At 41.6% G+C, this 13,156-nt stretch overlaps 1 protein-coding gene across 7 annotated transcripts in view; it reads right to left on the bottom strand.

Annotated features, from left to right (window-relative positions):
* The window catches only part of MGAT5 (alpha-1,6-mannosylglycoprotein 6-beta-N-acetylglucosaminyltransferase), a 338,877-nt gene that overhangs the window by 125,039 nt on the left and 200,682 nt on the right, over nucleotides 1-13,156 (bottom strand). The window lies entirely within an intron of this gene.

Genomic DNA, 13,156 nt, shown 5'->3' with positions numbered 1-13,156 from the left:
ACAATAGCAGGACACCTGGGTGGCTCAGCAGTTGAGCATCTGCCTTCTGCTCAGGGCATGATCCTGGGTCCTAGATCGAGTCCCACATTGGGCTCCCTGTGAGGAACCTGCTTCTCCCTCTGCCTGTGTCTCTGCCTCTCTCTGTTGTCTCTCATGGATAAATAAAATCAATCTTAAAAAAAGAAGAACAATAGCAAAGGTCTAAAGAAGGCCACAATTACACTTTATATCTGTTCTTCACAGTACTTCTCAGGCACTGACTCCCTCAAGCGTCTACACCACAAGGGGGGGGGGGCGCTCACAGCAGAAAGGTAAAAAACGGAGACTGCAGAGGAATGAGAATGGAAGGACAGGGATGATTCATTATCTGCGGGTGGCATGACTGGAAAAGAAGCAGCATGGCATTTGAGCCACAGAGCTCAATCATTGATCTCAGAATTAGGAAAGCAGCTGATGGTTTAAGGCTAATTGATCAAGGCTTTCCCTCATTTTCTGGCTGTTCACTCCACACTATCTCATCTCAGGTAAGAAGATGGTAAAAAGTATTGGAGAAAGAGATAAAAGGAAAAAGGGGGGGAAAAACCCCCAGCAATTTTGTGAGAGCCATTCTAGACGATGGATTGTTCTGTCAATGCACAAAAGTTTAGAGAGTTGAGGGGAAGAGGAAAAAGCGCGAATTACTTCCAAAAGGTTACTGGAAAAAATTAGGCAGAATCACAATTTCTAGTAAAAGAAAGAAAAAAACCGCACTAAGATTGCTGGCCTCTTTGTTAAAACTGACCGTACAATTCCACAGTGGCACATCACCTGTGCAAAAATACACAATGAGAGTATTGAAGATGGCTAATGAAAAGCCACAGAAAATACCTTTATCTACAATCCTCCTCTGGCCAGGTGGGCCTATGGGAACCAAGGGAGCAAGCGGGTGGGGGCCATCCTGGGAGGGCCACCGAGAAGGCAGGTGCACACAGGGCCACAGCCTTCTTTCTTGGTCAGTAACTCAGATTCGGTCGAGATAGTTTGCCCTCCAGCCCCAGGTACATTTTCAAACAAACACAGCAGTTTCCCTAATCTAGAAATTGCTCTTAATGCAAGGTGATTTTTACTACGACCAAAATAACCGCTTGATTTGCATAAAGCCATCTGCACTACAAAGATGTGAAAGCAATAAACGGAGGGCAGCAAAGCTTGGGGGAGGGTGGAGTCCCTGGATAGAAAAAGAGCAATATTCTCTCTCTCTCTTTTTTTCTTGTGGAGTAAAATTAGACTTTACTGTATTTGTGAATGACTTCAGAGACTCAAAAGGACTCCCCAGGAGGAAAGCTGAAATGGTTTCTACTCACAAGGAACGAAAATACTAACTTGCCTTGGATGCCCATGTCTAATTACAGAGACCTTACGGCAATATCACCACGAGAAGCAATATCTGGAGCTTCACAAATGTGAAAAATGAGGGAAAACCAGCGGAAAGGCAGCCTGCAAGCAGATGAAGCCTCAGCTGGTCCCAGCAGCAGTGCAAACATCTGTACCTTGCATTCTTAGGCCAGAATGAATTATTTACTTCGAATTAAATTTTTGTAAATGGACTAAATAAAACATTGCTACAAAGCATATTTATAACATGAAGGCTTCAAATGGTCTGAAGCTAGCATTTTCCACAGCGAGACCTTCAACCCCACACAAAAAGGATGAGGAGCAGCAAGCCGGGGGCAGATCTCAAGTCAGCCTCACACTAAATTAAGTAACTCGAATGTTCACGGCAACATGTCAAGATAAAAAATTTCCCCACAAATAGCATATTAGGGCAAGATGAAATAAGACTACTAATAAATACAGTCAACCAAAAGGAGAGACATTAGTGAGACGAGACATTGACAAAAGACAGTATGTTCCCTCCTCATTCTCCCATCCTGAAAAGAACCTTCCAAAATTCAGTCTGATGAAAATACTGTCCAAGGTGATCTTCTAAAATATGACCTCCCTACAGAATACTCAGGACTTTAATTCCTCTTCGAAACTCATCATTGATCTCAGTTCTTGTTACTCTAAATCACTGGATAATACTTTGCAAGGCTTCAAGGGCATTTCTGAAAGGACAGAATATGGAGTCAGTGTATTTTAGCTTTTAGCAAGAAATCTTCTTGTCACACATTCACTTGTAATGGAAGAAAAACCAATTATGAACATCTTGACACCGAATGAAGATGGGGGGTTTTTAAGGTTGCAATTTTTGTACACAGTGATAGGATGACTGGCTAACAAAATAATTAAATTATACACAAACCAATTTTTCCATGGGAAGAGTGTGTATGTGTGTGTGTGTGTGGGGGGGCATATTTTTTTTCTAAACCTCAGAAGATTACCAAGATTGGAAGAAAGCCAATACTGGCAATAACTCCAAGTACTGGAACAAACAGCCCTCAAATGAGCAACATTTTCCTAAATAAGAGTGTCATTAATAACACTCAGGGAAAACCCTGCTCAATGCTAATAACTCAACTTCCTAATCCCTAATTTTGTTTTCTTCCTGATTTACCCAGGACCATTTATTGAGACCCGCCCCCACTCCCCCATCCCACAAGCACAGCATCTTCCCAGGAAAGCTGGACCCTAGAACGAGTCCACTGCCTTCCTGCTCCGGAAGTTCTTCTAGTTCACCTTATTCTTACCATCTCTTCTCCTTAGAACTCTCATGGCCTGCCTCAGCCTGCTGCCTTCCTATGCCCACTCCTTTGGCCATACTTTTCCAACTGTGACCCTCGGTGCTCTCCCCGGGACAGGATTTTGTATTTGCCCCAGGTGCAGACACCATGGAGGTGGCACCCTCCTGCCATCCACTCCCACCCCTGCCAAGCTCCTGGGAGTTGGGGAGCCCTGCCTCAAGACCTCTGCCAGAGAAGGAACTGGATGGCCTTAAAATAGTCCACAAATCACCGGAATACATCTAAGCACTGAAAACCCCCTGGATTCATGGCAACATCCACACAACAATCAATAGAATAGGCAAACCATTACTCAAATAACCTTCTACTTGAGGGTAAAATTCCTCTCCCAGAACCCATTGTTTTTAGTGTACTATCCTCAGGCCACAAAATGAAGAGGTAGGAAAAACAGAAAAAGACCAGCCACGCTAGAACTTTGGAGCATTAACACATATTCCACGGAGACAAAGACCTATAAATCACCTTTCTGGAATAAGGAGATATAAAATCACCAATTTTACTTTTGACATGCCTCCTCCCCATGATTTAAGCTTCTTTGATCTGAGAAGGTTTTGCAGCTTAATCATGAGCAGTGTGAATCAAAACAAAATCTCTCAACAACTCATGTAGGTCACACTTACTTTCAAGGTCTGTAGAATGGACAATTCATTATATTTAAGAAAAAAGAAACCACGGATAAGATACATATACAGCTCCAGTTAGAATTTAAAGATGAAAAAGAAGTAATAAAATTACAACAAAAATGAGTAGGAGATATATATATGCACCAATTTATATGTAACTGGTGCAACTTTAGAGTAACATTCTACTCCTTTGAAAGAATAATTATCAGGTACTGTTATGGTCTCTTCTCTCATGATTAATATGAAGTGTATGGCTCTAATGGATCACTGACCTAGAGAATTTCATGCTGTATTTTTCAGATAGTAAGTGCAATCAAAACTAAATGAGAAGAATGCATAAGAAAGGTGAGCTTATTTCTAGATGATGGTGTTGTGGGTGCTTCTCATTATCTTCTCTATGCTTATCTGCACATTAGGATTTTTTACAACAAATGTTTATTGATAGAATTATTTCTAAAGGAGTTACCTTATATAAGCATACAATCATTTACTAAAGGTTTACAGTAAGTCAGGATCTCTGGGAAAAAAAAACAAGTAAGCTTGTATGCATTACATCATTGAATCCCTTGAAGAGCCGTGTGACGTGGGTACCATCATCAGGTTACATATGAGGAAGTCGAGGCTCCAAAGGCTTGGGAACTTGCCAGGGCTAAGCTCACCAGCGAGCTGCAAGGTGGGTGACAAGTGGAGTCTATTGCTCCCCTGACCAGAATACATTAGGGCCTCCCTTAAGGGCCAAGCTTAGTGGAGAACAGACAGCTGCTGAGTGGGGAAAGAGCATCGAATCTGGAATCTGCCAAAATAGGCTGAGTGCCCAGCTCTACCAACAACTAGGCATATAAACTTAAACCATTTAGCTTTTAAGTTTTCTCATTTACCAAATGAAGGAGTTGGCTTAGCTGACCTCTTTTCTTTTTTTAATTAATTAATTAATTAATTAATTAATTTATTTATTTGAGAGAGAGAGAGAGAGAGAGAGAGAGAGCATGCACACAAGCAGGGGGAGTGGCAGAGGAAGAGGGAGAGGGAGAAGCAGACTCCCTGCTGAGCAAGGAGCCCAATGTAGGGCTGGATCCGAGGACTCTGAGGTCATGACCTGAGCTGAAGGCGGTGCTTAACCCAATGAGCCACCCAGGTGCCCCTCAGTTAGTTGACCTTTTAATAACTGCATTACACTATAAGATCAGAAAAAAAATAATTCTATATCATCCCATCCAGGCTTGTTGGTTATATATCACAAGGATATAGTTGACGAGGTATCTATTCATTTAATACACTGATTACTCATATGAATCTATATACACAGACGCCTACATACACGCATTTGTCATACTGATGACGCATCAAATGAAGTTGCTCATGAAGGTCTATGCTTAAAAAAAAAAAAAAGAGAGAGCAAGCATTCTCTACCCCACTTTATACCTGCCCCCAACACTCTCCTTTTTCAGGTCTCAACAAGCCAATGCAAATGGTAAAAGACATCTACACATCGCTAAGTGGTTCAGCTCTCTAGACTGGTCCTCTGCACCAAACACCTGAGCTGATTAATATTTTGGCCAAACTGTTTGTAAGAAATGCTTGTATATGGTGGGCAGGGTAAGGGAGACTAAGGATAAAAATCAAAGATACACCGTACTAGGAGCAAGGCACTAGGATAAGCACTTGACACACAGAACCTCATTTGGTTCAAATAATCCCCTGGGAAAGACCACTTACCATGCCAGATGCAGACACAGCACAGGGAGGACCCACAGCTGAGGACTGACATGCCATCTATCCTACCCCAGAGCCCCTGCGCTTAATCACCACGTGATGTGCACAGAACCCAGACCTCTGTGTCCTGCAGTCCTGCCAACACAGTCCACTCTTCAATGTTAGACTATAATTGCCTAAATCTTCTATAGAAAATCCTTCAAAACAAGTTTGCTCTGCTCCTACTGCGTGGCAGTGTGGTAAGGGCAATGAAAGCAGTAAGAACTCCCTGCTGGCAACTCCTGGCCCCAACGTCTGTTCTGTGCAGCAAGACTGATTGTTTTCAAGCTTAAATTGGATCACATCCTACGCTAACTCAAACCCTTCAGAGGCTTTCTCCTTGCACTTAGAATAAAGCCCAGAATTTATACCAAGATCCTACAGAATATGACCCGAACCTTTATACTGGCTGCCTCACTCACCCTGCCCTACATACAACACCCTCTTTCCAAGTCCAACCAGGACATTCTAAACTCACAAAGGTGGCCAAATTTGTGTGTGTGGTGGGGCACAGGAGGGTATGGAAAAAGGATACCAAGTTAAATTAGAATTTCAGATAAATAATGATTTTTATTTTAGTATAAGTATATTCTATGTAGTATTTGTCACCTACTTACAGTTTAAAAAAATTGTCTACCAGAAATTCAAGTATCATTGGGTAGCCTGTATTTCACTTGGTAACCCTATACTTCAGGGCTTCTGTATTCATTAGTCTTTCTACCTGAACCACTCTTCCTTCCAGAGAGTTCCATGTGTCACTCCCTTACTTCTACACTATGCTCTAACTTTTCCTCAGAAGTCTTCCCTGACCCACCTACCGAGCTGCTCTGTATCCTTAACTCTCCTTTTTTCCCCCTTGGAACACCTAGCACCTGTGGAAATTCTTTTGCGCTCCATGCGAATGAAACTGCTTGAGAAGAGAAACCCTGATTTGCCTGTTCAGTGCTCTACCTCAGCCCTGAGAACAGTGCCTGGCACACAGTAGGGACTCAATCATCTTTGGAGTGGTGAATGAATTATTCAAGGACATGACTCAAGCACTAAAGATACTCACGATGACACTCTTTTCCACTTAGATGGCACCACTGTGATGATTTCATGAGGACCTTCTGACAACACTTGGAGGCAGGCGAGGCAGGCTTTCCCTTCATCTCACTGAAGGGGAACAAGGCTGAAAGCTCTAGGCCAAATAGGCAGCTATACCCAGACAGCCGATGGAGCCTCATGCGTATTCTCTAATACTGTACTACTGCTGCCTACCAAGGGAGGTAGGAATATTATGCCCAGAAAGGTCAGGACTGCACATGTACAAGGTAGAACCAAGGACTGGGGCAATCCAACATTGTTCTCTGGTGGTGAAAGAAAGGGCAAAACTTTAACAAAAGCTACAGTAAATATTCCATGAGCCAAAAATCAGTTGGGTGCTAATGGCTGAATGTCACAGTTTCAAAACTCCATCCCAAATCACTGTAGGGGAAGCAGTATCAATCTTCCTTCTCACAGGAGAGGCAGGAAGCGAATTCCTCTATAGCCAAGCACACGGGGATGCACAGAGATGCTTCCTATTACCAACTCTCTACACCTGGGCTGCATCTACGTTTGATAGTCAAAGGCACCCAATTTATAGAAGTAGTCACATTCTAGACACAGGGGATAGAGTTCCACTTCTGTATTAATATGCAATTTTGCCTGAAGCGTAGATCCAGGCAAATAATGCTAAAGTGACAATGAGAGTAAAAAATGGGCAAGAAAGCTGTGCCTTCTAATATAATTGGCTCATTCTACTCTCTTAGTCCAATCTGATCTCCTGCAATGCCTTGTAGATCTAATATGAAAGAGCATTATATTAAATTGTTAATAAGTGCTTGAAATACCCCTGCTTCATGTCTCAAACTTAATGTTTTAGCAGAATTTAATGTTACACATTTCACAACATTTTTCTCAAGGTTAGAAAGGTGATAGTCGGGAGAAGTTACTCAGAACAAACAAACAAAAATCTATTGCCTGCTTTTTGAAAATGCTTTAAATAGAGTATTTCATTCAATAAATATGTATGCCAGGCACCATTAGCCCCGTGAACAAAACAGACAAAAATCTCCTTGGAGATTAGCTTCTTGCACTAGTTTTTATTGTTGGATGTTGATGGTCACCCCCAGGATCTTTGCACTTACTGCTGCCACTGCCCACTGAACATCTGCCAGACATCTACACTTCTTACTCTCGCACTTTCCTCAAACTGGTGCTCCAATATTGTCCTCTCATCTTCTCAGTAGGGTATTTCCTGACCACTCTATGTAAAACTGACATCATCATTCCTCGTAAGCACTTCTTAGTATCCTTCCCTATTTTATTTTTCTCTATGGCACTTATCGCAATCTAAAGGATAAATATTTTACTTTTGTTTTTGTCTGTCTCCTCCTACAAAACATAGCCTTAATGAGGAAAGTTCATCTTTCTGTTCATTGTTATGTCTCCCAGCACCCCACAAAACTCAAGAGCAATGAAGGCTTCTGGCACCCAGACGATGGTCCTTCGCTGAGAGGAAGCCAGTGGTCCTTAGGCAAATTCTAAGGTCCTTTGGCTAATTTCTGTTCTAGGGCAGAAATTGTGTAAGATGAACCTGAAAGGTTTTGTCATATCAGATAGGTAAAAACTAATAGAAACTAAGAAGGTCATGTCAAAAGGATCCAGGAGACAATACTAACTGGCTCCTGCTGGTCAAAGAAGTGGGAGTTTGAGAATCAGTAAGAAAATAACTGAAGTAGGGATCCCTGGGTGGCGCAGCAGTTTAGCGCCTGCCTTTGGCCTAGGGCGTGATCCTGGAGACCCGGGATCGAATCCCACATTGGGCTCCGGGTGCATGGAGCCTGCTTCTCCCTCTGCCTATGTCTCTGCCTCTCTCTCTGTGACTATCATAAAAAATAAATAAATAACTGAAGTCGATTGAACATATCAAGCAGGTTTTTTTTTTTTTAAGATTTTATTTATTTGACAGAAGAGAGAGAAAGGACAAGCAGGGGAGCAGCAGGCAGAGGGAGAAGCAGGCTGCCTGCCAAGCAAGGAGTCCAATGTGGGACTTGATCAGGCCCCTACGATCATGTCCTGAGCTGAAGGCAGAGGCTTAAGTGACTGAGCCACTCAGGTGCCCCATCAAGTATGCTTCAATTGATGACTTCATAATGATAAAAACCAAGAAGTATACGAACAAACAACACTGGTCACCAGTGGAAGATACTAGGAAATCAGCACAGAAACAAGGGTTCCTATGTGAGCTGTCTCTCATAGTTACTAGATACAGATGAAGAGTCACTTCTCTTCATAAAAGTATTCCTAGGGGGTGCCCGTCTGGCTCAGTCGGTGGAGCTTATGACTCTTGATCTCAGGGTTGTGAGTTTGAGCCCCACTGTGAGTGTAGAGATTACTTAAAAATAAAATCTTAAAAAAAAACTATTCCTGACATATTAAGAAAGAACTTCTAATCAATTAATGAACCGAAGCACAGATCATCAATAGCTGCTAACATCACAAAAACAGATACTAGGCATTGTGTGCCTCCTGACAGAAGTAGACAATACCATCCATGAAGAAGTCCTGCAAAGAAGTATTATGCCTGGATCTGATCAAGTCTCCAAGTAAATTATCAATTTACAAGGAATAAACAATAACACAAGGATACATATATAACATCAGAATTCAGAGTATAACAAACGAAGGCCAATGAAGAAGCTTCTTTAAAAAAATAAAAACAAAACATAAAGGGAAGGAAGAGATGAAAGGGAACCTAACTTTAAGCAAAGACCGAAGAGACACCAACCATTCCAGAATATGGTCCCTACTTGAAGCCTAGTTCAGGGGCACTTGGGTGGCTCAGTAGCTAAGCATCTGTCGTTGGCTCAGGTCGTGATCCTGGGGTCCTGGGATTGAGTCCTGCATCAGGCTCCCGGCAAGGAGCAGGCTTCTCTCTCTGCCTATGTCTCTGCCTCTCTCTGTGTGTCTCTCAAGAATAAATATATTTTTAAAAATCTTTAAAAGAAACTTTGTTCAAATAAATAAACTTTTATTTATAAGACTGCCTGGAAAATGTAAACACTAAACTGGTATTTTATAATATTAAGGGATTATGTCAATTTTAGATATGAAATGGTATTATCCGTTACACTGGGAGTAGTTACAGATCTCAAGGAGTCCTAAAGATACATACTGAAACATTCGTGGATCTTAAGACCTTTGGAATTTGCTTCAAAATCATGGGCCAGGAGAGTAAATGAGAAGATACTGGCCTTGAATTGACAATCGTTTAATCTTGGTCATGGGTACATAGGAGTTCATTATACTCTTCTTTTTTTGTATGTTTGAAATCTTCCACATTAAAGAAGTGGAAAACATAAAAACTTTAGAGCTATTTTACTGGTGTACAATAGAAATTATAAGAGACATACTTAAAAGTTGGCAAAACACAAGTTGGAGCCGACTGCACAGAAGCCCTGTCGGCCACATGTGCCTCAAGCAGCCAAGAGGTACTGGTATGAGGTTCGGCCAGTCCTGTCATTTGCCCTTCTCATGTTTAAGGTGGCAGCCAGAGCAAGACATCTGGGTACCAACGATGTAGTACATCAAACTTACAAACAGGAGGGGCCATTGAAAAGATAAACTTGTCTGAGCCAACAGATCAGTTCAGGTCCCGAAAGATACTTCTCTGTATACTTGGGAGTCAGTCTGAAAAATATCCATTTTCTAAGGATGCATTAGAATTCAGGTAATAAGAGCAATGAAAACACATGGATGAAAAAGGTACAAGTAAAGGCTGAATTCAAAAAAGTAAAAAGAAAAGGATCATCAATCTCTGCCACCTCCTTTTCTGCCCAGAAATATTATCTTATGGACAGGAAATTGCCTATCTCAAACGGCTAGACCTTTATAAGGTATGTGTTAGTATTCTCAGGCAATAGTCGAGGGGTATTTTTAAAGTATACTCCCCTGACCCATCCCAAAATGTTAGTTATGTTTTTTTCATTCAGGTTTTCTCCTGCAACTGAAGCAGTCAATTCTTCATCACTACCCCCTCTGACAAATTAGTCTATGCAACACCATTTCCAAGTTATCTCTAGCAGCCAACACAGCCCATAAATCCAAATCATTGTACTGGTTATTAGGATTTCATTTCATGCTCGCATTCACAAACATTTAAGCTTTCAACCTTTGCTGTTGGGCATTAATCTTGGCATTAATCAAGGGATTAAGTACGCTGAATTTAAACTCAAGGTTAATAGCATGCTCAGCCAATATTAGTTTTACATATTGCCAAGGGAAAACAGAAAGAGGCAAAGACCTTTATGCCTGTTGTTCCTGAAATATAAGACACAGATTGATGAGGAAGGCATGAAATTGCTTCTTTTGTTCCTTCGTGAGGGAGTCGCACACACACACATGCACATAACCACGCACTCATTCATCCAGTCCAAATTGGCCTCTGAAGCAACAGCTTGTATAGATCCTGAGATCTGGCCATTGATCGCTGGGTAATTTGCTTATTTCCAAGCAACTATTCGTGTAACAGCAATAGAAGTGTTTAAAAAATCAACAACACATTAAGAAGTCTAGAAGGGTATGATAGTTGCTAGAATAATTGTGTAAAGAGATAAAAATGTGTGGGTGTCAGGTTTATCAGCACCATCTATCAGTGTAATAGCAATAGGGGTAAAGAAATTCATTCTAAATTTCATAAAATCTGTTAGCAGTAAAAGGCTCTGCAGAGGGCTAAGTTAATATACCTGAAACAATGACAAAGTAATTACTTTATAGAGTTCTTGTCTCTATAACGGGAGTAGTTACATGGCTCGCAAAAACAGATATAGAAAATAAACTGCCCGATGATCTGGAAATGCAAGGCTGCCTAATGAATCATTCATTCACTCCCACCACCTGGAAAGGCTGCACACCTGGCTTTCATGAGTTCGGGCCCCAGAAGAATCAGTGCTGTTTCTCTTTGTTGGGGGAGGGTATCAAACTTCAAGTATTAGAAAACTAGCAATGAGGATCCATTAATGCAAACTAGCTAAATTAGAGCCATATTTCAAACACAATAGCTTTGGAGCATAGAACTGAATGCAAAGTTAAAGGCAATAAATCATCTACTCACCTCAGTTCAGTTTTTCTTTGACATGAAGGGGCAACAGTAATGCAAAGTACAGAAGCACTAAGCACTTAACTTCTCTGAGCCTCTTTGATGGGGCTATTACTCAGAGATGGGGGTGCATGGGTGGGGCAGTAAATGAGACGGTGTATTTGAGGTGTTTGGCATATAGGTGGGCTCAATAATGTGTCATTCTTCTCTTACTGTCTTCCACCCAACAGGGGCAATGCCTGGACACATACCATATCCAGTCCCGGGTCTACTGTCAGACATACCGCGAGCATCCTTGGGTATCATACTGCTGGCTGCAATTTCTGGGATTTACCAAGAAAGACGTGTAGACTGCAAGTTGGTTGAGGGCACAAGCAGAAGCTCATAGCCCTGAAATTCAGTGGAAGTTGGCACACTGAGACAATGGAGGGAAAGACAAATGAAAGCAGAGTGCCATCCCCTAGGACTGGGCTAAATCTCAATCCCTGGATTCAACTGGTGACTGACCAGAGTTACTTTGTGGCTTTTTGTTTGTTTGTTTGCTTGCTTCTAAGTCCTGAGGTTCAATATAAGATGGAAACCAGAACTGGCTCTTTGATTAGGATTAAGAAAAGAATAAAAGTGACTGGCCTATCTGTTGATCAAGTTGAACAAATCAGATGAAGATGTCTCTCTTAGATGTTTTCCCAGGGGCAAGAGAAACCTGGCATAGGATATGCAATTAAATCAAGTAACAAAAGAAGGAAGGTTTTTAAGAAAAAGCGAGAGGGGGGAAACAAAACAAAATAAAATAAAAACCTAGACCAAAAACAGCACTATGAAGACACAGATGCTCTCCAGGATCTTAAAAAATACTAGCAGAAAATTAATTGGCTTTTAAAAATCGCCTCCGGTAATTTCAAATTAACAATGGCATGGATGCACTGCTGCTCCACAGATCCAGCTCATGGTTCCAATGCAAACAGAAGTGTCAAAAGCAGAGAAAAGAAGTCAAGGAGAGCAGCTGCATCTGTACACCACCAGAAATCAAAAGTAGATTACAGTTAGAACCAGAAATTGCTTCTAATTGTAAAACAAAATCACGGTCCCACATCAAATAACGGTCCTCAAATAGTGACATCAAAAACCATAAAGGTGTCAATTGTGTTTAATGGGTGTCATTTATCCGCCAGGCTCTATTCTAAGCATATAGACTCAGGAATCCTCACAGCAGGATCCTTTAAAAACAAAGTTAAAACTATTATTTTATAAAGGAAGAACAAGAAGGAAGTAACTTGTCCACAAGTACAATGTTTAGAAAGCATCACCAACAGTGTGACCTCAGGGATGAGTCTCTGAGGTGGTACTTCCCATCCAAGAGGCCACAGTGGTGACATTTTCATCCAGCTCTTACAGCATACCTATTGAGATGCTGCGATAGAATGCAAATTTTTTTAAAAAATATTTTATTTAGAGAGTAAGCGAGAGAGATAGAGAGGGCATGAGTTGGGGGGGGGGGTGGAGGGGTGTGGAGAGAGGGAGAAGGAGAGGAAGCAGATCCCTTGTGGACCAGGGAGCCCAACATAGAGTCCTGGGATCATGACCTTAGCTGAAGGTAGACACTTAACCAGACTGGGCCAACCAGGTGCCCCCAAATGCAATTTTTTTTAAAGGCCAGAGTTTCAAGCTTATTTTCAGATTTAAACTAAAAAAAGAGAGACGCCTGGGTGGCTCAGTGGTTGAGCGCCTGCCTTCTGCCCAGAGCGTTGTCCTGGAATCCCGAGATCAAGTCCCACATCGGGCTTCCTGCATGGAGCCTGCTTCTCCCTCCGTCTGTGTATCTGCCTCTCTCTCTTTCTCTCTCTCTGTCTCTCATGAATAAATAAATCTTTTTAAAAATTTTAAAAAATAAACTAAAAAAGAAGTTCCTAATTCTGTCCGCAGGGAAACTGTTC

This window comes from Canis lupus, chromosome 19 (assembly GCF_011100685.1).
Source record: "Canis lupus familiaris isolate Mischka breed German Shepherd chromosome 19, alternate assembly UU_Cfam_GSD_1.0, whole genome shotgun sequence".
NCBI lineage: Eukaryota > Metazoa > Chordata > Mammalia > Carnivora > Canidae > Canis > Canis lupus.
This window is presented reverse-complemented; position numbering and strand designations above follow the sequence as displayed.